This window comes from Schistocerca gregaria, chromosome 10 (assembly GCF_023897955.1).
Source record: "Schistocerca gregaria isolate iqSchGreg1 chromosome 10, iqSchGreg1.2, whole genome shotgun sequence".
Classification (NCBI taxonomy): Eukaryota; Metazoa; Arthropoda; class Insecta; order Orthoptera; family Acrididae; genus Schistocerca; species Schistocerca gregaria.
In genome coordinates, this window is record NC_064929.1 from 130,936,118 (window position 1) to 130,960,382 (window position 24,265).

The following is a 24,265-nucleotide window of genomic DNA, read 5'->3' on the forward strand; positions in this document are numbered from 1 at the left end:
AAACCTAAATAACCTAAGGACATCACACACATCCATGCCCGAGGCAGGATTCGAACCTGCGACCGTAGCAGTCGCTCGTTTCCGGACTGAACGCCTAGAACCGCTAGACCACCGCGGCCGGCAGCACAACCAAAATCTCAGAATATCGCACTTCTGTTATATACAAATTCACCTGTGACGATTGCGGCAGTTTCATATTGGCCAAACCGGGTGAAATTTTAACACCAGATTTAAAGAACATGCTAGATACAGTGACAGTATTCCAAAAAGCCGAGAAAACAGAAACTGCGTTAGAAATATAGCATACAATATCCAAAGAACTTAATACGAACATTCTAAAAACAGAACTGGAAATATACATTCATACAAGAAAATATCCACAGAAATTCTAAATCAACACACAAATTTTAAACGTAAATACTGTCTGTAAAAAACTTTACTGATTTAAGAGAATACGATAAAGGCATAGTCATATGGAAAACAAACCATGCACAGATCATAGATAAACGACAACGAAATGTGACGTAAGATGTAAACATATAGCACCGCAGTAAAGAACTGTCGAATCATTGAACTGCGAAAAACATTTCTTTTTACCAGGTTAACTTCCATTCGGAAAGTGGATGCACTCAGCGACTGTACGTGACTTATAAATTACAGAGTGCAGCAATCATTCGTCCTTTTTAGATTTTATTGTGCAAATCCAGATTTCGGCTACTAGCTAGCCATTCTCAATGCGCTATTTTTTATTCTCAATGCATGTAAGCAGGCACAGTTCTTGGACTACAGTTCTTTCAATTGCTGCACTCTATAATTTATAAAAAAAAAACATTTTTTACGTTATGTGACTACAAAAAATATTGTACTTATCGCTACTCGACAGAAAAGAAACAAAAGAAAATACTATAGATGCAATGTGGTCGTCACTTCCAACTTAAGTATCAATACAAACGCACACATAAAGCAATCACAATTTGTGGACAGAGAATCTTATCAGTGCTATTTTCGCAGGTCACGTGATAATGACAACAAGGCGAAACAGCGATGTCGCGTAAAATACTAAACATATGGGTGACCTTACTGCAGGTACTATTGGAGATTTGATTTTCATTATGTCTATAGTATGCTGCGGACCCAGCAGAATGTAAAAAATGAGACAAGGCATTACAAAATTTTGTACATGGCTGCTCATTCAGAGACCGTGAATAGTTACAATTAAAAGAAAACAGCCCTCGCTCACTAATTTTTAACAAAATTGTTCAAATGGCTCTGAGCACTATGGGACTCAACATCTGAAGTCATCAGTCCCCTAGAACTAACCTAAGGACATCACACACATCCATTCCCGAGGCTGGATTCGAACCTGCCACCGTAGCAGCCACGCGGTTCCGGACTGAAGCGCCTAGAACGGCACGGCCACCGAAGCCGGCAATTTGTGACAGATTAACCGGGTTTCGACACTGCTAGGAGTGTCTTCGTCAGAATTTACACCAAACAATGGTCTATAACATGGTCACGCAATTATGACTAAAAAGTTATGATACAAATTATAAGTACGATAATTCCGTACTTATAATTTGTATCATACGTTTTTAGTCATAATTCCGTGACCATGTTATAGACCATTCTTTGGTGTAAATTCTGAGGAAGACACTCCTAGCAATGCCCAAACCCGGTTAATTTGTTAAAAATTAGTGACCGAGGGCTGTTTTCTTTTAATTGAGACAAGGCATTTCATATTCAGAATATCCAGAGAGGATACGAGGAAACAGAATCGTCAGGAGAGAGATCGTGAAACAGGAATATTAGGTGGATTGAGGACGTCAGTATACAATAAAATATTTAAAAATTAAAACTGAAAAAAATCAGAAAGCTCAGAGACGAAAAGATAAGTGTGGAGTACAAGGTGTTATTTCACAAGAGGAAGTTGAGAGGAGAAAAGCATTGGGTCAACAGGGAAATGAAAAATAATTGGTTTAGGATCGAATAAAGTAATGCAACGAAGGTGACAAGAAGCATATAAATAGAATAAGCTGATTATTTTTGGAAATGAGAAATGTACGTAATGATGCAGAGGGAGGTGGGTGGTTAATGTTTTCTTTTTTTTTTTTTTTTGCCGCTTTTGGTGACTCACCACCGCTAGAGCAACACACGTTCAGAAGGGCGGTCGGGCGGTGTGCAGATGAGCTGCCATCGGCGACGGGACGCCGGGCGTCGGCGTCGGTGGCGCGGCTGTGGACGGCGCAGCGGCGTGTGTGTGGATGCGAGGGCGTGCGTGTATTTGTGTGTGTGTGTTTGTGTAACGCGAGGTCCCGGCTAGCTGGAAGCCGTTCGCTGTCAAACTGACGCCGGCGCTGCTCCGCCGGCCGGGAACAGGGGCTGCGACGCCAGCGCCGCCGGCGGCCGCTGCGCACAACTCTGCCCGCGCAGGACCGCGGCCACAACAGTGCTGTGGGGAGGGAAGGCAATCAGCTGGTCCTGTCCTACACGCACGTGCAAGGCGGGGCTACGCACCCGGCCGTCCACACGGGCCGCCGTCTCTCCCTTGTTTCACCCACCTACATTTTTTTATAATGTGCTTCGCTTTCTTTTGGAAACGTATTACAGCGCCGCTCCAATTTAATTTTCGTAACACTGGAAAGACGAGTGAAAGAAATATACGTTGAGACAAATGTCATAGGCCACCTGCTAATATTGTGTCGGACCCCTTTTCTACCGGCGTAATGCAGCACCTAGGCGTGGCATGGACTCAGCAAGTCGTTGGAAATCCCCTGCAGAAAAATTGAGCCATATAGCTGTCCATAAAATGTGTGAATTTCGGCTGAGGTCATCGGCCGCTAGACTTACACCCTACTTAAACTAACTTACACTCATGCTCATAAATCAAGGATAATGGGGTTGGGGTTGGGTTGTTTTGTGGGATGAGTCAAGACAGCGAGGTCATCGGTCTCATCGGATTAGGAAAGGACGGGGAAGGAAGTCGGCCGTGCCCTATCGAAGGATCCATCCCGGCGTTTGCCTGGAGCGATTTAGGGAAATCACGGAAAACCTAAATCAGGATGGTCGGACACGGGATTGAACAGAACCGTCGTCCTCCCGATTGCGAGTCCAGTGTGCTAACCACTGCGCCACCTCGCTCGCTAAGGATAATGCTGATACATCATGAAACAACGCTCTGGTGGGCGGTTTGCGGGTTTAAATCACCTCGGGGTATGACCATGCGGTGCATTTGATCTGCTGTCATCGCACGGTGGCGCCGACAGCAGTCCACATACGCAGAGGTGTGTTGCTGCATGTCAGAGTACGGTGCAGCGAGTAAGTGTGCAGACGTATTCAGACGTGCTAATGGCGACTGTGTGTCGAAATTGGCTCAAAGAACACATATTGAAGACATTATGACGGGTAGAATAATAGGGCGCGTGGAGGCTGGCCAAACACAGCAGGTTATAGCACGGGCCCTCTGTGTGTGATCTCAAGATTATGGCAACGATACCAGCAGACAGGAAACGTGTCCAGGCGCTACAGTACGGGATGTCCACAGTGTACAACACCACAAGAAGACCGATATATCACCATTAATGCAAGCAGACGGTCACGGAGTACTGCAGGTAGCCTTGCTCTGGGACATTACTGCAGCCACTGGAACAGTTGTCTCCAGACACGCAGTCTACAGACGACTGAACAGACACGGTTTATTCGCCCAGAGACCTGCAAGGTGCATTCCACTGACCGCTGGTCACATTAGAGCCCGTAAAGCCTGCTGTCAAGAATACATGGTCATTGTAACAGTGGACCCAGGTTATGTTCACAGACGAGTCCAGGTATAGTCTGAACAGTGATTCTCGCCGGGTTTTCATCTGGCGTGAAGCAGAAACCAGATATCAACCGCTTAAGGTCCTTAGTCGGCCGTGGTGGTCTCGCGGTTCTAGGCGCGCAGTCTGGAACCGTGCGACTGCTACGGTCGCAGGTTCGAATCCTGCCTCAGGCATGGATGTGTGTGATGTCCTTAGGTTAGTTAGGTTTAAGTAGTTCTAAGTTCTAGGGGACTGAAGACCACAGCAGTTGAGTCCCATAGTGCTCAGAGCCATTTGAGCCTTAAGGTTCTTGAAAGGGACCAGTGTGGACATCGTGGTTTGATGGTGTGGGGTGGGATTAAGATTGGTGCACGTACACCCCTGCATGTCTTTAACAGAGGAACTGTAACAGGCCAGGTGTATCGGGACGTCATGTTTGCACCAGTCTGTCCGCGTTTTCAGGGGTACAGTGTGTCCCACCTTCCTGCTGATGGATGATAACGCAAGGCCCCACCCAGCTGCCATCGTCGAGGAGAACCTTGAAACAGAAGATATGAGGCGAATGGAGTGGCCTGCCTCTTCTCCAGACCTAAACCCCATCGAGCACGTCTGGGATGCTTTCGGTCGACGTATCGCTGCACGTCTTCAAACCCCTACGATACTTCATGAGCTCCGACAGGCACTGGTGCAAGAATGGGAGGCCATACCCCAGCAGCTGCTCGACCACCTGATCCAGAGTGTGCCAACCCGTTGTGCGGCCTGTGTACGTGTGCATGATGATCATATCCCATATTGATGCGCAGGAAACAGTGGCGTTTTGTAGCAGATGTGTTGCGGGGCGGTTTTCTCAATTTATCAGCAATGCCGTGGACATACAGATCTGTGTCGTGTGTGTTCCCTACGTGCAGATGTTATTAGCGCCAGTTTTGTGTAGTGCCACGTTGTGTGGCACCACATTCTGCAATTATCCTTACTTTATGGGCATGAACATGTTGACATACCTACCTTACCTCCGAGCAAATGGACTCGCCCGTCCCACGTCACCGGCGTGCACACAATGGAGGGAAACACAGTCACTTGTGAGCGAGCGGTCTAACGTAACGGTGTCACTGTGTTTTCGAAACAGGAACAATGGAATTGGATGAGGATTGAATGTGCCAGAGGTCGTACAGCACGACAGTGTCATCAAGGTCTTGAGGAGGGGTGTGGGAAATCGGCATTGCCGTGCAGGACAGTGGCGCGTTTGGTAAAAGCCCTCAACGAAATCGGCAAACTGTGGCAGACATGCATCGGGCAGGTCGTCCTAGCGTTTCTGAAGAAGAAGTGCATGCTGTTAGTGGACAGTGATCGACGCCAGCTGGCCACTGGCCGAGCGGTGCTAGGCGCTTCAGTCTGGAACCAAGCGACCGCTCCGGTCGCAGGTTCGAATCCTGCCGCGGGCACAGATATGTTTGATGTCCTTAGGTTAGTTAGGTTTAAGTAGTTCTAAGTTCTAGGGTACTGATGACCTCAGCAGTTAAGTCCCAATGCTCACAGCCATTTGAACCATTTTGATCGACGCCATATGATTGGGATTAGCGCATACGACTGTGCTTCGCAGCCTGAAGGAACGCCAGGGCATGCGAAAAATTGCATCTCGATGGGTTCCGCATGACTTGACGGAAATGGCCGAGACATGGGCCACATCGTACGAGCCAAAACTGGAAAGCCAATCCAACGAATGGCGTCATTATGGCTCGCCGCGAAAGTGGAAAGTTCGTCAGAGCCCCATTATGGTGATTCTCGTGTACGGCTGTGACGGTGTTATCCTAACGCATTACTTTCCTGCAGGACAGACCGTCAGTGCACAGCATTACTGCTGGTTTTTGGAGCACCACCTGCGACCAGCTTCGCGAAAGAAGCGGCGACACTTTCTGCGCAACCCAGCCATCATTTTGCACGACAATGCGCGGGCGCATACAGCGCAAGCTGTGGCTGCTCTGTTCCGTCGGTGGGACTGGGAAGAACTGTACCGTCCACCATACTCCCCAGACTTAAATCCTTGTGACTTTGATTTGATTCCGAAGATTAAGGAACCAATTCGTGGCATTCGCTTCAGAACTGTTCCAGAGATTCTACAGGTTGCTCCATTCGCACCATCAACAGAACAGGCTCTGGTAACTGTATACTACGCCTTCCATATCACTGGCAACGGGATCTATATGACGCTGAAGGACAGTTACAGGTGCAAACATGTAACTCTTGTGTATCGGTTGTGAATAAATAGTTGCCACTATTTGAGTTCCAACCCTCGAAAATTAGCTTGGTGCATACGTTTTGCACGTTGCACGTTGTTATTCGGGCTGCTATTGTTTTTTTTATCGAATGTCTTTTTTTATGTGTAGTTCCTGTTTCTGTCTGAGTTTGCATACTGTCATTTTGTCATTGGGAGACACTGAGTGGGGCTACAGACGATAGAAAATGGAGTAGCAAGTGGAGAAATCGGATCATTTCCGACACTTCCTTCTGTCTGAATACAGAGAGCAGCGGATGCAGCCAGAAACATTTGGTCGTGTGTTGGGATAACGCCGTTAAACAGAGCACGGCTAGAAAATGGTTTTCTCTTATTGAGGAGGATCGTTTCGACATTAGTGACTCTCCATGTTCAGGAAGACCTTCGGGGTCTGATGAAGATCGTTTAAACGCAGTAATCCATAATGATCCTCGTCAGTGTATTCGTGAACTGGCAAATGTGATGCACTGTGATCACTCCGCCATCGTTCGGCATATGTGATCGTGGAAGTTCAAAAATCTGGTGTTCTGGTACCGCATGCTCTAAGCCAAAATCCCAAAAATCGGCAGGTGGCCATATGTGCATGTCTGTTTTCTCGTCATCAGCTGGCTCGTGAACAACGCTCTCCTTTCCTATGCTGTATCATTACTAGTGACGAGACGTCGTGTCTTTATGCTAGCACAAGGAAAAGAAACAAATCTTAGAGCCCAAATAAAGGGGTACCTGCCCGTACAAAGACCTGCGTGCATCCACAAAACATAATGTTATGCATCTGGTGAAACGGAGACCGAGTAAATGTAAATGTCGTGCGACGAGGGCCTCCAGTCGGGTAGACTGTTCGCCGGGCGCAAGTCTTTCGATTTGACGCTACTTCGGCGACTTTCTTGTCGATGGGGATGAAATGATGATGGTTAGGACACAACAACACCCAGTCCCTGACCGGAGAAAGTCACCGACCCAGCCGGGAATCGAACCCGGGCTCTTATGATTGACGTACAGTCCCGCTGACCACTCAGCTACCGGGAGTGGTGTACTACGAATTAGTTGCTTCTCCGAGTTGTAACAGTCGATGGTGACATTTATCGTTGACACCTGAGGCGTCTTGCAGACGCAATATGAGAATATCGAGCAGGAAGACAGAGTGAAGTGATGCTAGTCCACGATAACGCCCGACCGCAATCTGCTAGGCTGACAAAACACTGCACAGGAGTTGGGTTGGGAGACGAGGTAGGAGACGAGACACCTCTCAGAAGTAAGGCTGTGAGTACCGGGCGTGAGTCGTGCTTCGGTAGCTCAGATGGTGCCGGCACGGTAGCTCAGCGTGTTCGGTCAGAGAGCCGGTTGGTCTCTGTAATAAAAAAAAACTGAGTGGAACGATCAACCACCGAACTTGAACAGGATGTCTTGAAACGTCCGCAACGACCAAACACAACGAACAAAAGGAAAAAAAAAGATGAGCACTTGCCCGCGAAAGGCAAAGGTCCCGAGTTCGAGTCTCGGTCGCGCACACTGTTTTAATCTGCCAGGAAGTTTCATATCAGCGCACACTCCGCTGCAGAGTGAAAATCTCATTCTGGAAGCTCAGATGGTATCCGCTATCGCGGTTAAAGTTCTTGTGGCTCATTCTTATTTCAACAGCCTCCCTAATAACAGAATCCCAGTACGTGGAGGCACGGGACAGAATTTTAGTTTCATCGAACAGTATTTTATGTTTGTTCGTGAGGCTGTGCTCCGCAATTGCCGATTTCTCCAGTCCTCTATTTTTAATACGGCGTTGGTGTTCTGCACAGCGGTCGGAAACGGTACGAATCGTCTGACCTATATAATTGCTTCCATATTCACAGGGTATATTATAAACTCCCGGCACCCTGAGGCCGAGATTGTCCCTAACAGGGCGCATCATCTCCTTAATTTTCTTAGGAGCACGAAAAATCGATCTTATACTTCGTCTACTCAGGACTCTTCCTATTTTGCTGGAAATCGCGCCACAAAAAGGAAGAACCGCAATCGGTGTTTCATCCTGTGAGGTTGCATCATTTTCACATTTCCTTTTTTTTGGAGAACGCTGCCTTTATATCACGTGGACCATAGCCATTCTTTCGGAACACATTCTTCAGATGGTTAATCTCGGACCTTAAGTGGTCCTCGTCAGAAACAGTTTTGGCTCTGTATACCAACGTGTTCAAAACGGCTCTCTTATGAGCAGGATGATGGAAACTCTGTGCATTCAGGTATAAATCGGTATGCGTCGGCTTACGGTATACAGAGTGTCCAAGACGCCCTTCCGCCTGTCGTTGTACTAAAACGCCTAAGAAAGGCAGTCTCCCTTCCTTCTCCATCTCGACAGTGAACTGGATGTTCGAATGGATGCTGTTCATGTGTTGTACTAAAACGCCTAAGAAAGGCAGTCTCCCTTCCTTCTCCATCTCGACAGTGAACTGGATGTTCGAATGGATGCTGTTCATGTGTTCCATGAGAGCTTCAGCGCCGTGTGACCAGATCATAAATGTGTCGTCAACGTAACGATAAAGCTCAAGATTTTATCCAGAAGTGACGCGGCAAGAATACTGAGAATGTTTTATATATGTATTACTGATGACTGGAATCTCTATTACGTGTATCTGTTGTGTTTATTTAACTTATGAAAAAACGCTACGAACTTCTGCACCAACCTAATAATTTTGCCAGTACATCCATCGGTATTTGTAGATACTGTCTGCAGAATGTGTTGCGAGAAGAGTCAGTGGTAAAGAAGTGCGAGGGATGTTTGAAAAGTCCGTGCAAAAATAAAAACTGCTTACGTATTTGGGGTAAACCTTTTTCATTTTTCAACATAGTCTACTTTTAGACTTATATACTTAGTCTAACGCTTCTCTAATTTCTTGATCCCTTCAGAATAATAGGAATTGTCCAAGTCTGCAAAATAGCTATTAGTTGCTCCAATTACGTCCTCGTTTGAATGAAATCTTTGTCCCGCCAGCCATTTCATCAAAATGGGGAACAAATAGTAGTCCGAGGAAGCCAAGTCTGGAGAATATGGCGGATGTGGAACGAATTGGTATCCTATTTCCATTAATTTTGCGACCACAACTGCTGAGGTGTGTGCTGGTGCATTGTCGTGATGGAAAAGGACTGTTTTGCGGTACAATCGCCGGCGTTTTTCTTGCATCTCGGTTTTCAAACGATCCAGTAACGATTAATAATATTCACCTGTAATAGTTTTACTATTTTCCAGATAGTCGATGAGGATTATCCCTTGCGAATCCCAAAAGACAGTCGCCGTAACCTCTCCAGCCGTAGGATTGGTCTTCGCCTTTTTTGGTGCAGATTCTCCCTTGGTAACCCATTGTTTAGATTGTTATTTGGTCTCAGGAGTGTAGTAATGTATCCATGTTTCATCCACAGTGACGAAACGACGCTTAAAGTCCCGCGGATTCTTCCTGAACAGCTGCAAACCATCCTTGCAACACTTCACACAATTCCGTTATTGGTCAAGCGTCAACAATCGCAGAACCCATCTTGCGGATAGCTTTCCCATGTCCAAATGTTTATGCAAAATAATATGAACCCATTCATTCGAGATGCCCACAGCACTAGCAATCTCACGCACCTTAACTCTTCTGTCATCCATCACCATATCATGGATTTTATCAATGATTTCTGGAGTCGCAACCTCCACAATGCGTCCACAACGTTCAGCATCACTTGTGCTCATATGGACACTCCGAAAATTTTGAAACCACTTATATACTGTTCTAATCGAAGGTGCAGAGTCACCGGAATGTTTATCAAGATTCTCTTTAGTGAGGCATTTTGCCTTTCATAAAGTAATGTTTAATCACCACACGAAATTCGAACGGATGCCAAACACAAAGAAATAGACCAATATGGCTGAAACTTGGTGTGCGTTCTTTCCAAAGATGCAACTAACTAAACACGACCTCGATACGCGCCGGTGGTGCCATCTCTCGGGCTTTGGACGGACTTTTCAAACGAACCCCGTAATAAATTAAAAATTATGCCTGACGAAGTGTTACTGCAAAATAGCGACAAACTTCTTTCCTCTCATCATTTTTTATGGGGTACGGCAGCGAGGAATAGCTTCGTAAAGGTTTAAAACCACATCTACAGGCAGCTGCAAATCGGCAAGTGCTCTCTTTCTCAAATGCCGGACGAAAAAAGTGCTGGTATTAATGGAGCACGCTGCTACAGTTTCTAACTGTAATACTTACTGTTTTAAACCTCTAACACAAGATTCTAGCTCTTAATGAGTAGATTTTGGCACAATCTTACATTTTTATATCCCATCAGTTATAATACGAATTAGCGAAAACAAAATTTTTGTTGTTCCTGTAAGCCTTTAAATAGGACACCTGCAACTGGAAAAGTGGACCATGAACCACGAAACTCAGTAGTAGATTAGCAATATAGATTCACACTTACTTACCTGCAAGGAACCTAGTTGTGCTTTACCATTTTAATAAAAGGAATTCCAAAGTTTGTGCTTCTTCACTCCACTCCAGCCAGATGCAAGCACGTTATGAGCTTGTCGTCTTTCGTACGTTCCCAGTTGCACATTTGGCGCTACGGCTGTTTTCTATGACTCCATTTTCTTTTCCTTCGGGATTTTGGCTGCCAATTTCTCGGCTTCAAAAGCACGTATAATATCTACACTGATGGAAAATAAAATTACAATACCAAGAAATAATTACTGTGGAGTAATGAGATTTTGAGAATACCCACCAGGATAGCAAAGAGGCCTAACGCGCTGCTTCCTGGACTCGGATAGACGTGGCAGCCCCGGATCGATTCCGCCTGGCGGACTAACGACGAGGGCCAGTGTGCTAGCCAGCCTGGATGTGGTTTTTAGGCGGTTTTCCACATCCTGCTAGGTGAATACGGGGCTGGTTCTCATGTTCCGCCTCAATTACACGGCTTGGAGGCATCTGAGCACATTGACACTATTCCATGGATGCAGACAGTTGGGTACACTATTTCTTTCCCAGGAGGTCGACAGGAAGGGCATCCGGTCACCGCTTCAAATTAACATGCCACATCCGATTAACCAGCAGACTCCACCAGTCGGTGGTGGTGGTGGTGGTTAGTGTTTAACGTCCCGTCGACAACGAGATCATTAGAGACGGAGCGCAAGCTCGGGTTAGGGAAGGATTGGTAAGGAAATCGGCCGTGCCCTTTCAAAGGAACCATCCCGGCATTTGCCTGAAACGATTTAGGGAAATCACGGAAAACCTAAATCAGGATGGCCGGAGATGGGATTGAACCGTCGTCCTCCCGAATGCGAGTCCAGTGTGCCAACCACTGCGCCACCTCGCTCGGTCCACCAGTCGGGATTAATGTGTGAAGAGAGAGAATGAAATTTAGGGAATACATTTGTCTAAGTAACATATTTACGTGATTTACATTGCAAGGGCACAGGTTAATGCATGGGTGAGAAAAACAATTGTAAATGCGAAATTCTGGTATATTAAAAAAATAGTGTAACCACAAGATTGTTGACTGCAAGTGTGCAAACATGCATGCACTGTGTCACACATGTGCCGAATCTCAGTTTGTGGGATGGAGCTCCACGCCTTTTGCAGTTGGTCGGCCAGTATGTGGACGGTTGTTTAATAGCATTTCTGGATGACACCGGAGTTGTCCGATGATGTGCTCGACTGGAGACAGATCTGGCGATAGAGCATACCATATCAACATGTTCACACTCTGTGGAGCACGTTGGGTTACAATAGCGAAATGTGGGCGAGCGTTATCCTGTTGGAAAATGGCCCATGTAAACTTTTTCTAGGCGCTTCAGCCCGGAACCACACTGCTGCTACGGTCGCATGGATGTGTGTGATGTCCTTAGGTTAGGTAGCTTTAAATAGTTCAAAGTCTAGGGAACTGATGACCTCAGATGTTAAGTCCCATAGTGCCTCGAGCCATTTGAACCATTTTGTAACCTGTTCACTAATGGCAGCACAAGGGGTCAAATCACCAACTGGTGGACAAATTTGCAGTCAGGGTGTGTGATTACCACGAGAGTGCTCCAGCTGCCATACGATATCTCACCAGAGACCACACCTCCACGTGTAGCTCCAGTGTGTGTAGCACGCAGACACTTTGGTTTCAGGGCTTCGACTGGCCTTCACCCATGCAACACGCGGCCATCACCGAGACAGAACCAGCTTTCACCAGAAATACAATCACTCCCTCTCTGCCCTCCAATGAGGTCTCGCTTCACAACACTGAAGTTGCAAATGGCGATGATGTGGGGTCAGTGGAATGCACGCTACAGGGCATCTGTACGATTGGCGCAAAATTTGAATAGATATCATCTTCTACAGGTAGAAACATGTCTACCGACTTTTTCTCATAACACGTTCTTGGCTGTGACATTTTTTTCCATCATTGTACAATGGTCACTCCAAACGAAATGCACACTATTTTTGTAAAAATAAAGTTTTCATTCTGCATATGTGAAAGTTTTACAGTGTGTAGATTCATCCTTCCCTCTTGTTTTCAAACTTAGTTCAACCTGTTCCCGTGAGTGGCTCCGTCACAGCATGTCTTCAAGATGGCTGCTACAGTTGACGTTCGTCAGAAGTAACGTGCTGTCATAGAATTCCTGTGCTGTGAAAAAGGTGTATGGAGATGCTGCTGTCGATCGCAGTACAGATAGTCGGTGGGCAAGCAGGTTACGTGATGAAAGCGGGCACGGCAATATTGGGGATTGTTCTCGCAGCGGCAGGCCTCGTACTGCACACACTCCAGACAATGTGCAGAGTTAACGAATTGGTGACTGCTGACAGACGCATCACAGTGAACGAATTGTCACGCTACGTTGGGATAAGGGAAGGAAGTGTTGGCGTTAAAAAGGGTTTGTGCCAGGTGGGTTGCCAGGATGTTGACAGTGGCTCACAAAGAAACAAGAAAAACGGTATGCAGCGAACTTTTGGAACAGTACGAGAATGGAGGAGATGAATTTATTTGGATGAATTGTGACAGGTGTTGTAACATGCCTCCATCATTTTTCACCAGACATGAAGAGGCAATCAATGGAGTGGCATCCTGCAAATTCACTCAAGAAAAAAAATTCAAAACAACAACTTCTGCTGGAAAAGTTATGGCTACAGTGTTTTTCGATTCCGAAGAACTCTTGCTTGTGGACATCGTGCCAAGTAGAACCACTGATGCATATGTGACAACACTGAAGAAACGTCAAGCTCGACTGACTCGTGTTCGACCACATTGGCTGTCGCACGACAATGCACGGCCACATGTCAGTCAAACAGACCATGGACAGCACTGAAACACCCGCCTTACAGTCCTGACCTGGCTCCATGTGCCTATCATCTCTTTGGTAAACTGAAAGACTCTCTTCGTGGAACAAGGTTTAAAGATGACTCCCTTGTGCACGCTGCCAAACAGTGGCTCCAACAGGTTGGTCCATAATTTTACCGTGCGTGTATACAGGCGCTGTTTCCAAGATGGCGTAAGGCAGTTGAGAGGGATGGAAATTATGTGGAGAAATGAAAATATTGTTTCTAAAGGATGTATCTACACACTGTAAAACTTTCAAACATCTAAAATAAAAGATGGGTTTTAAAAAAAATTGTGTTCTTTTCTTTTGAAGTAACCCTCATATATTCTTCTATCACCAACATTTCATTTTCTCCACAGTAGTCGATGGCTGACGGAACTCATGCCAACAACAGAAGTAGACAATAAAATTTTTTGAAAACACTATCAGCGATCTTATATTGATATGATAATTCAAAAAACAGTCTTGATCGCCAATTTCTTTTAATCGGAGTGACCGTTTTCAATCCTTAAGGATATTCTTCAGACTCCAGAACGGTAGGTTGGCTTCCATAGACCCACGACGCTGAACTGAGCAGTCAGCTCCATAGAAGTCCATCTGCCGTTCTGCAGCCTGAGGATGATCCTCAAAGATTGAAACTGGTCACCCCGATTAAAAGAAATTTGCGATCAAGAAAAAATGGCTCTGAGCACTATGGGACTTGACATCTGAGGCCACCAGTCCCCTAGAACTTAGAACTACTTAAACTTAACTAACCTAAGGACATCACACACATCCATACACAAGGTGGGATTCGAACCTGCGACCGTAGTTCCAGACTGTAGGGCCTAGGACCGCTCGGCCACGGCAGCCGGCTGCGATCAAGACTCTTTAATTATCAGAAGTAGAAAAGACAGCAGACGAAATCTGTCTATAGTGTTACCCACGAAGTGAAGAGGGAGTGAACTTGCTTTCAAGATTCGACAAAAGACCGACAACCAACGGAAGACCAGGGTACCCAAGCGAACGCGAGTCAAACCAACACCGCCTCAAAGGCCTCGGCGCTTGTTGGTGACGCCAGGTCTGTTGCAGGCAGAAACGCCCGGGCGTGCTTATCACTATAAAGTGTTTGGTATTGTTTTGGATTCTGCAGTTTTATTTAGTTGAAAGATTTTCTTACTATCGTAAAGCTACAAAGGAAGACCATAGTTCTGTATTACTGAATCCTGTTGAAACAAACGTAGATCAATATGAGAAGATGCTTTGCCCCATCGCAAGCTTCGGAAATTTTACAGTCAAGTAACTATATTTGCTGTATCCATTTCGCTATCGAAACTTACCCCAACCCCCTTACAATGCACTAGTTTCTTTTATTTATTTATTTATTTTTTTCGTTTGACATCGTCACTGGAAATGTGAACTAATTTACATGTGTAAAGGTCCCACTGTTGCCAGTCATTAGATTACAGTCGTTTTCAACGAAAGGAATTCTAAACAGGAAACAAAATAGCTTCATACATCAAAAATACTGCTGAGCTTAAACTTTTTTAAACATGCACATTAGAAAAGATAAATATTCCTCTTGCAACTCAAAGGAGAAACTTTATAAGATAAAAAAAAAATATTTGATAAAACAAGTATCTCTCTTTTGGCTCTTCTTCTGTCCCTCACCCCCTCTCCCAACGTGTACAATCGCAAGGTATTTCATTAACATTCAGTGCTCCTCACCCCATAGTCAACCAAGATACCTAAATGAAGAGCACCAATATGTTCACAGTTTCTTGTAAAAGCAACCCAGTACCAACGTAACTTCCTCAGATTTACAAATAAGGTAAAGCAGCACGAATCCTATTGCTGCTGGACCATGAAGCTGTTTTTGTATGTCAATCCTTAAAACAGGTGGAAATTTAAGTTCGGGGGTACACTATTTGTTAAGTAGTGTAATGAACTGCACAATTAATTTATTGCAGAAATCTCTCATAACAATGTGTGTTGGTCAACTACCGCCAATAGTTTCACATTTTCCTGTGTCAGAGAGGGAGACACCACCATTATGAGTATGCCTGCAACAGACCTGTCGTTCGCCGTGCCTAGCTGACGTGACGTCACGAACAAGCGACGAGGCCTTCCTTTGAGTCGGTGTTGGTCAAACACGATTGAATGTCCATCTGCTCATGCGCGTCTAGCGTATGCACGAGGCAATTCTCGTTCGCTGCTGCAGGCTTGTGTTCCCTCCAGTATACTCAATATACAAAGTTTCTGCGGTTGATCAGTATTTTGGTGTAAGAAACCCATAGTCTCCGGTGTTCGTTACGCTTTAAGAAAATAAATACGATTTATTCGTTTTATTGTCCGTGTTACCTCCTTTTCTGCGATAACACATTGCACACTGAATAAATAACGGGGAAAGTTGCGTAAGTCATACGAAGTTTGGACAGAGTTTCTGCTTCTTCGCTATTTCTGGTAGTGTCCATTTGTCAGATAGGGTTGTCTCACCATCGTCGAGAACGGAATGCTGGCAATCGGCGATAGAAGTTGGCAGCACCGTTGAAGGTTTGCGCCCGTGTGGAGCATTGGAGCGGGAGCTGTGCGGAAGACACTGGGCGCTTTTTAAAGTTAGAAGGTCTCAGGGAACCACAGAAGGATCGTCCGTCTAAAAGTGGGCAGGGAAAACACAGTAAGGTGGTTGTAGAAACGATTCGTATTGTAGTTGTAAATTGTCGTAGCTCTGTTGGGAAATAGCCAGAGCTCCAAGCCCTAATAGAAATCACTGAAGCTCATATAGTTAAATGTACAGAAAGCTGGATACAGCCGGAAATGAGTTCACCCGAATTTTTTTCAAACGATCTAACAGTGTTCAGAAAGGATAGATTAAATACAGTTGGTGGTGGTCAGAGGTAGCTTGCCCTGTAGTGAAATTGAAGTAGATAGTTCGTGTGAAACAGTATGGGTAGAGGTTATACCTGACAATCGGACTAAACTATTAATTGGATCGTTTTACCGACCCCCCCCCTCAACTCAGAAGATATAGTTGCTGAAGAGTTCAAATAAGTACCCCGCTCATACAATTATAGTCGGTGGTGACTTCAATCTACCCCCGATATGTTAGAAAAATTATGTTTAAAGCCGGCGGCAGGCATAAAACGTCATCCGAAATTGTACTGAATGCATTCTCAGAAAATTATTTTGAACAATGAGCCCACTAGAGACGTAAGTGGTAGCGAAAGCATACTTGATCTCTTAGCAATAAATAATCCTGGACAAATAGTGAGTATTGTGACGAATACAGGGATCAGCGACCACCATTAAAAAGAACGCAAAATACATCTATTTAACAAAAAGGTGATAAAAATGCTCTTAATACCTTTTTAAGAGACAGTCTTCACTCCTTCCGATCTGATCATGTAAGCGTGGAAAAGCTGTGGCATGATTTCAAAGAGAGAGTATCGACGGCAATTAAGATACATATACCACATAAAGTAATAAGTGATGGTACTATTCCCCCACGGTACACAAAATGAGTCAGATCGCTGTTGCAGAGGCAGCGAAAAAAGCGTGTCAAATTTAAAAGAACTCAAAATCTCTAAGATTGGCAAAGTATTGCAGAAGTTGGAAATATAGCCCGTTCTTTAATGCGAGATGCTTTTAATAATTTCCACAACGAAACTCTGTCTCGGAATCTGGTAGAAAACCCTAAGCAAACACAAAGCACATCAGTGGCAAGACGCAATCAATACCTACACTGCGCGATAACAACGGTGAAGTCCCTGATGACAGTGTCACTAAAGCAGAGTTATTAAACACAGTTTCCGAAACTCCTTCACCGAAGAAGACGAAGTAAATATTCCTGAATTGCAATCAAGAACAACTCCCAAGATGAGAAACATAGAAGTAGACATACTCGGTGTAGCAAAGCACCTTAAATCACTTAATAAAGGCAAAGCCTTCGGTCCAGATTGTATACCAGTCAGGTTCCTTTCAGAGTATGCTGATGCAATAGCTCCATATTTAGCAATTATATACAACAGCTCGCACACAGAAAGTTCCGTACCTAGACTGCAAAATTGCTGAAGTGACACTAATATCCAAAAGGTAAATAGGAGTAATCCGCTGAATTGCAGGCCCATATCACTAACGTCGATTTGCAGTAGGGTTTTGCAACATATACTGGGTTCGAACATTATGAATTACCTCAACAACAACAAAAAAAACGATTTATTGACACATAGGCAGTACTGATTGTGAAACACAACTTGCTCTTTATACTCATGAAGTAATGAGTGCTATCGACAGGGGATCTCAAGTTGACTCCATATTTTTAGATTTCCGGAAGGCTTTCGGCACCATTCTTCACAAGCGCCTTCTAACCAAATTGCGTGGCTATGGGGCATCGTCTCAGTTGTGCGACTGGATTCGTGATTTCCTGTCAGGAAGGTCACAGTTCGTAGTAATAGACGGAAAGTCATCGAGTAAAACAGAAATAATATCCGGCGTTCCCCAAGGGGGCCCTCTATTGTTCCTGATCTATGTTAACGATATAGGAGACAATCTTAGATCGTTTGCAGATTTACCATCTTGTAAAGTCATCAGATGACCAAAAGGAATTGCGAAATGATTTAGATAAGTTATCTGTATGGTGCGAAAAGTGGCAAATTGACCCTGAATAAAGAAAAGTGTGAAGTTATTCACATGAGTACTAAATTTCGATTACGCGATAAGTCACACAAATCTGAAGGCTGTAAATTCAACTAAATACACTCCTGGAAATTGAAATAAGAACACCGTGAATTCATTATCCCAGGAAGGGGAAACTTTATTGTCACATTCCTGGGGTCAGATACATCACATGATCACACTGACAGAACGACAGGCACATAGACACAGGCAACAGAGCATGCACAATGTCGGCATTAGTACAGTGTATATCCACCTTTCGCAGCAATGCAGGCTGCTATTCTCCCATGGAGACGATCGTAGAGATGCTGGATGTAGTCCTGTGGAACGGCTTGCCATGCCATTTCCACCTGGCGCCTCAGTTGGACCAGCGTTCGTGCTGGACGTGCAGACCGCGTGAGACGACTCTTCATCCAGTCCCAAACATGCTCAATGGGGGACAGATCCGGAGATCTTGCTGGCCAGGGTAGTTGACTTACACCTTCTAGAGCACGTTGGGTGGCACGGGATACATGCAGGAATGATAGAACGATGGGTTCGATGACGGTTTGGATGTACCGTGCGCTATTCAGTGTCCCCTCGACGATCACCAGAGGTGTACGGCCAGTGTAGGAGATCGCTCCCCACACCATGATGCCGGGTGTTGGCCCTGTGTGCCTCGGTCGTATGCAGTCCTGATTGTGGCGCTCACCTGCACGGCGCCAAACACGCATACCACCTTCATTGGCACCAAGGCAGAAGCGACTCTCATCGCTGAAGACGACACGTCTCCATTCGTCCCTCCATTCACGCCTGTCGCGACACCACTGGAGGCGGGCTGCACGATGTTGGGGCGTGAGCGGAAGACGGCCTAACGGTGTGCGGGACCGTAGCCCAGCTTCATGGAGACGGTTGCGAATGGTCCTCACCGATACCCCAGGAGCAACAGTGTCCCTAATTTGCTGGGAAGTGGCGGTGCGGTCCCCTACGGCACTGCATAGGATCCTACGGTCTTGGCGTGCATCCGTGCGTCGCTGCGGTCCGGTCCCAGGTCGACGGGCACGTGCACCTTCCGCCGACCACTGGCGACAACATCGATGTACTGTGGAGACCTCACGCCCCACGTGTTGAGCAATTCGGCGGTACGTCCTCCCGGCCTCCCGCATGCCCACTATATGCCATCGCTCAAAGTCCGTCAACTGCACATACGGTTCTCGTCCACGCTGTCGCGGCATGCTACCAGTGTTAAAGACTGCGATGGAGCTCCGTATGCCACGGCAAACTGGCTGACAGTGACGGCGGCGGTGCACAAATGCTGCGCAGCTAGCGCCATCCGACGGCCAACACCGTGGTTCCTGGTGTGTCCGCTGTGCCGTGCGTGTGATCATTGCTTGTACAGCCCTCTCGCAGTGTCCGGAGCAAGTATGGTGGGTCTGACACACCGGTGTCAATGTGTTCTTTTTTCCATTTCCAGGAGTGTACTTAGAGATTACAATTAACAATACCCTAAATTATAACGAACACATAGATAATATTGTGTGTAGAGCAAACCAAAGACTGCGATTCACTGGCAGAACACTTAGAAGGTGCAACCGGTCTACTAAAGAGATTCCTCACGCCACACTTGTCCGCTCTATTCTGGAGTACTGCTGTGCGGTGTGGGATCCGCATCACGTGGGACTGACAGATGACGTCGAAAAAGTACAAAGAAGGGCAGCTCGTTTTGTATTATCGCGAAGTAGGGGAGATAGTGCCACAAACATGATACGTGAATTGGAGTGGCAATCATTAAAGCAAAGGCGTTATCGTTGCGACGGGATCTTCTCATGAAATTTCAATCACCAGTTTTCTCCTCCGACTGCGAAAACATTCTGTTGGCACCCACTTACATAGGGAGAAATGATCATCACGATGGAATAAGAGAAATCAGTGCTTGCACAGAAAAACTGAAGTGCTCGTTTTCCCCGCTCGCCGTTCGAGAGTGGAACGGTAGAGAGACGGCATGAAGATGGTTCAAATAGTTCAAACAGCTCTGAGCACTACGGGACTTAACTTCTGAGGTCATCAGTCCCCTAGAACTTAGAACTACTTAAACCCAACTAACCTAAGGACATCACACACACCCATGCCCGAGGCAGGATTCGAACCTGCGACCGTAGCAGTCTCGCGGTTCCAGACTGTAGCGCCTGTGTCGCTCGGACACCATGGTCGCCGAAGGTGGTTCATTGAACCCTCTGCCAGGCACTTTATTGTGAATAGCAGAGTTGTCATGCAGACGTAGACTAAGAAGTGTTGCGTCATGTCCAAGTACTTTGGTGTCCCTGGCAAAATCCTGATATCTGTCTTGTCTCCCCCCCTCCAGAGGACGTGTGGGAGCAGCCCTGACGTCACTTCCATTCCAGTTCCAATATCCGCGATATCGAGGACCAGTTGCAACAGCTGGCGGCCAGGACACCGTTCCCAGTCTAACCGGTGCTGGCATCGAAGTCAGAACACGTGCCATGTGGTACTGTCAAATGCACTCTGTTTCATTTTCACTAAAAGTACTTGACGTGCATTATGGAGTTACATTTCGTTTCCTCCATTTCTGTGCTCTTCACTTTTATTGCCCGGCTTTTCGCCATCAACCAGAAAGACGACCCTCCCGTCACTTCTAATGAGCCCAGTCAGCTCTAAATCTGTTCCCTGTTTGCTGAAGCTGGAGGATAACCTATCGGGCGCAGTGATTAGCAAACTGGACTCGCATTCGGGAGGACGACGGTTCAATCCCCCGTCCGGCCATTCTGATTTAGGTTTTCCGTGATTTCCCTAAATCGCTCCAGGCAAATGCCGGTATGGTTCCTCTGAAAGGGCACGGCCGACTTCCTTCCCCGTCCTTCCCTTATCCGATGAGACTTATGATCTTGCTGTTTGTTCTCTTCCCCCAAACAACCCAACCCAACAACCTATCAGTTGCAGTGGTTAATAAAAAAAGAAAAAGAGTAGAAAATAAAAGGTTGAAAATGTGGGAGGAAATCGTGAGTAAAAAGAGGTTTTTAAAATCGTTAATGACCGTAAAAAAGGGAAAGAATGAAATGCAAATCGGACTTCGTATTACAGAAAAGCTATCGTACTTCGTGATTCGGAAAAGCTATTACTGGGATTGTCCTTGTGGCGTTTCTGAGCAAAGGTCAAACCAATTTCCACCACAAAAAATATGTGAAAGAGAACAGAGAATAACAAAACGTGATTAACAGGGGGAAATGGCGTAGATAAGAGTTTATCCTTTACCATGTTAATACGTCTTCTCTTGTGCGGCGTCCAGGTCTTGTTCTCCAAAAATCTGCTTCATTTCTGCGTGAAAAGTCTTAGCTGCTCGGAAGACTTGCAATCGTCCAGGAATCACTAATTTATACAAATCAAAACCGTCTTGAGATTATATGCAATGTATTTTATGTTGCTGCTTCCATCCTCTGAATTTCATACAAATTTCCACAACACGTCTGCACATCAATAAGTTGTTTTTCGTCTTAATCAGACCAAGACTAGCTAATAATTTTTTGCGTCTGCATTAAGCTTCCGCTCTCGAGAGACAAAAGACGGATAGAAAACAAATAGAGTTATAATTTTAGTACCTTCATTTTCTTATATATTTTCTCTGCCGTCGAGCGCTCATACCGCTGCGACGGTATAATTTATATCTGAGGGAACGAAGGTAGCGTGGCGAAATTCAAAATCCCGTTACACGGTCCCTGCTTTCCAGATATGAAATCAACCGTTCTCGAACTTCGTCCGTAGTCCCGTAATGTGCCGACTTAGCAAATGTACTGCACGGTCCACACGCCCTCGCCCTTGTCCGTGTGAGCCCTGCTGACGCGACGCCAGACCCTTACCTTCCTCGAGTTCACTGCCTTCCATTGGCCCCAGTCAGCCAGCGTACGCTGCACGCTGTCCGCTGAAGGCGCCAGCGCAGCCACTGCCGGGGACCGCAGCACAGCTTGCAGAAACACTCACACCGCCGACGTCGGCCCAGCACTGAACACTTTCAGTTGCTACGACCACTTTCCTAGTTCGCCACAGAACTCGTTTCTTGGAGCTCCTTCGTAGGCCAGTGCCGCCACCGATACCCCAGCTTTCTACGTAGTTACCTAACAGTCTCTGCGTAACATTCTAATGGAGGCTTTCCACAGTCGTACCAGCTAACATCCCAAACATGTCGGGCTCACATGCGGTTACTCTTCGTCGAAATATGTTGGCTCAAACTCGTCTAGGGGTTGAAGCGCACGTGTCGCGCTACACGCCCTAAATCAGACACTTGTCGCCCTTTGGTTAAATTGTCTGGCTGATGGCAAGTTTCCGAAATACCAAGTTGATATAACATATAATAACAGTAATAATAATATCGGGAACTAAATTAACGGCCCATAAATGATTCAGACCACACAGTTGCGATTTGGTCAGAATAATGTTTATTCAGAAAGCAAAATAATACCGAAAGTGGTCGTATTTAGAGTTACTGTTACACTCAAGCGCATTTCCATTTGACACAGTTCGATCATTCACAACCTCATTGCGAAATACTGGGTGCTGAAAAAGTCAGTATAAATTTGAAAACTTAATAAACCACGGTATAATATAGATAGAGAGGTAAAAATTGACACACATGCTTGGAATAACATGGGGTTTTATTAGAACCAAAAAAAAATACAAAAGTTCAAAAAATGTCCGACAGATGGCACTTCTTCTGATCAGAATAGCAATAATTAGCATAACAAAGTAAGACAAAGCAAAAATGATTTTCTTTACAGGAAATGCTCAATATGTCCACCATCAGTTAGGATGTTAAGGAATAATGCTGTGAACAGCACTGTAAAGCATGTCCGGAGCTATGGTGAGGCATTGGAGTCGGATGTTGTCTTTCAGCATCCCTAGAGATGTCGATACACTTGCGACTTCAGGTAACCACAAAGCAAATAATTGCACGGACTGAGGTCTGGGGACATGGGAGGCCAAGCATGACGAAAGTGGCGGCTGAGCACACGATCATCACCAAACGACGCGCGCAAGAGATCTTTCACGCGTCTAGCAATATGGGGTGGAGCGCCATCCTGCATAAACATGGTACGTTCCAGCAGGTGTTTATCAGCCAGGCTGGGGATGATGCGATTCTGTAACATATCGGCGTACCTCTGACCCGTCACGGTAGCAGTTACAAAACCAGAATCACGCGTTTCCTCGAAGAAAAAAGGCCCGATAACGCTAGATGTGGTAAATCCAATCCAAACCGTGACTTTCTCGTCGTGCTATGGAGTTTCCACGACAGTTCTAGGATTTTCGGTAGCCCAAATTCTGCAGCTGTTGGCGCTGACAGACCCTCGGAGCGTGAAATGAGCTTCGTCGGTCCACAACACGTTACTCAACCAATCGTCATCTTCCGCTATCTTCTGAAATGCCCACACCGCAAATGCCCTCGGCTTCACTAAATCGCCAGGTAACAGTTCATGATGCCGATGGATTTTGTACCGATAGCATCGGAGGGTATGCCTAAGTGCCATTTTTGAAGAAGCCAATGAGAAAAAGGAAAGGTGAGGGGAAGGGAGAGGGCAGGGTAAGGTGTGCAAGGGAAGCCCAGGGCGGGGGGGGGGGGGGGGGGGGAGGAAGTGGGAGAACTGGCAGTAGGGGAGGAGAGAGAAAGGAAGGTGAGGAAGGAGAGAGGGAGCCCTGGAGGAAAAGGGGAAGGTAGGAAAGGGAGGATTTCAGTTGATAGGAGGGGTAGCCTTGGTCTAGGGGTAGCGTCTTAGATTCATAATCAAAACGTCTTCGGACCTGGGTTCGATCCCCGCCACTGCCTAAATTTTGATAAATGATCAGCATTGGCGACCGAAGACTTCCGGCATAAGAAGTCAGCCTCATTCTGCCAACGGCCTTCACAAAGAGGGTGGAGGAGCGGATAGAGGTTCAGGGCACTCTCTTGTCCTAGGGGTGGGAAATTGCCCCTAAAGGCGGAAGAATCAGTAATGATCAACGACATGAGGATGCAGAAGGCAATGGAAACCACTGCATTAAAGACACGTAACGTGTATCCACAGGACTTGTGGCCTGTAGTTGAAGAAGTGTCGGCAAAAGATTCCGGAATAGTCCCCCATTCGGATCTCCGGGAGGGGACTGCCAAGGGGGAGGTTACCATGAGAAAAGGATTGAATAATCAACGAAAGGATAATGTTCTACGAGTCGGGGCATGGAATGTCAGAAGCTTGGACGTGGCAG

At 46.1% G+C, this 24,265-nt stretch overlaps 1 protein-coding gene across 1 annotated transcript in view; it reads right to left on the minus strand.

The window, feature by feature from the left end:
• The window catches only part of LOC126293211 (proton-associated sugar transporter A-like), a 476,357-nt gene extending 474,033 nt beyond the window's left edge, over positions 1–2,324 (minus strand). The window contains exon 1 of the mRNA XM_049986334.1: positions 2,135–2,324. The gene's annotated coding sequence lies outside the window, so the exon portion shown is untranslated. The remainder of the gene's footprint in view (positions 1–2,134) is intronic.
• Between the last annotated feature and the right edge of the window lie 21,941 nt (positions 2,325–24,265).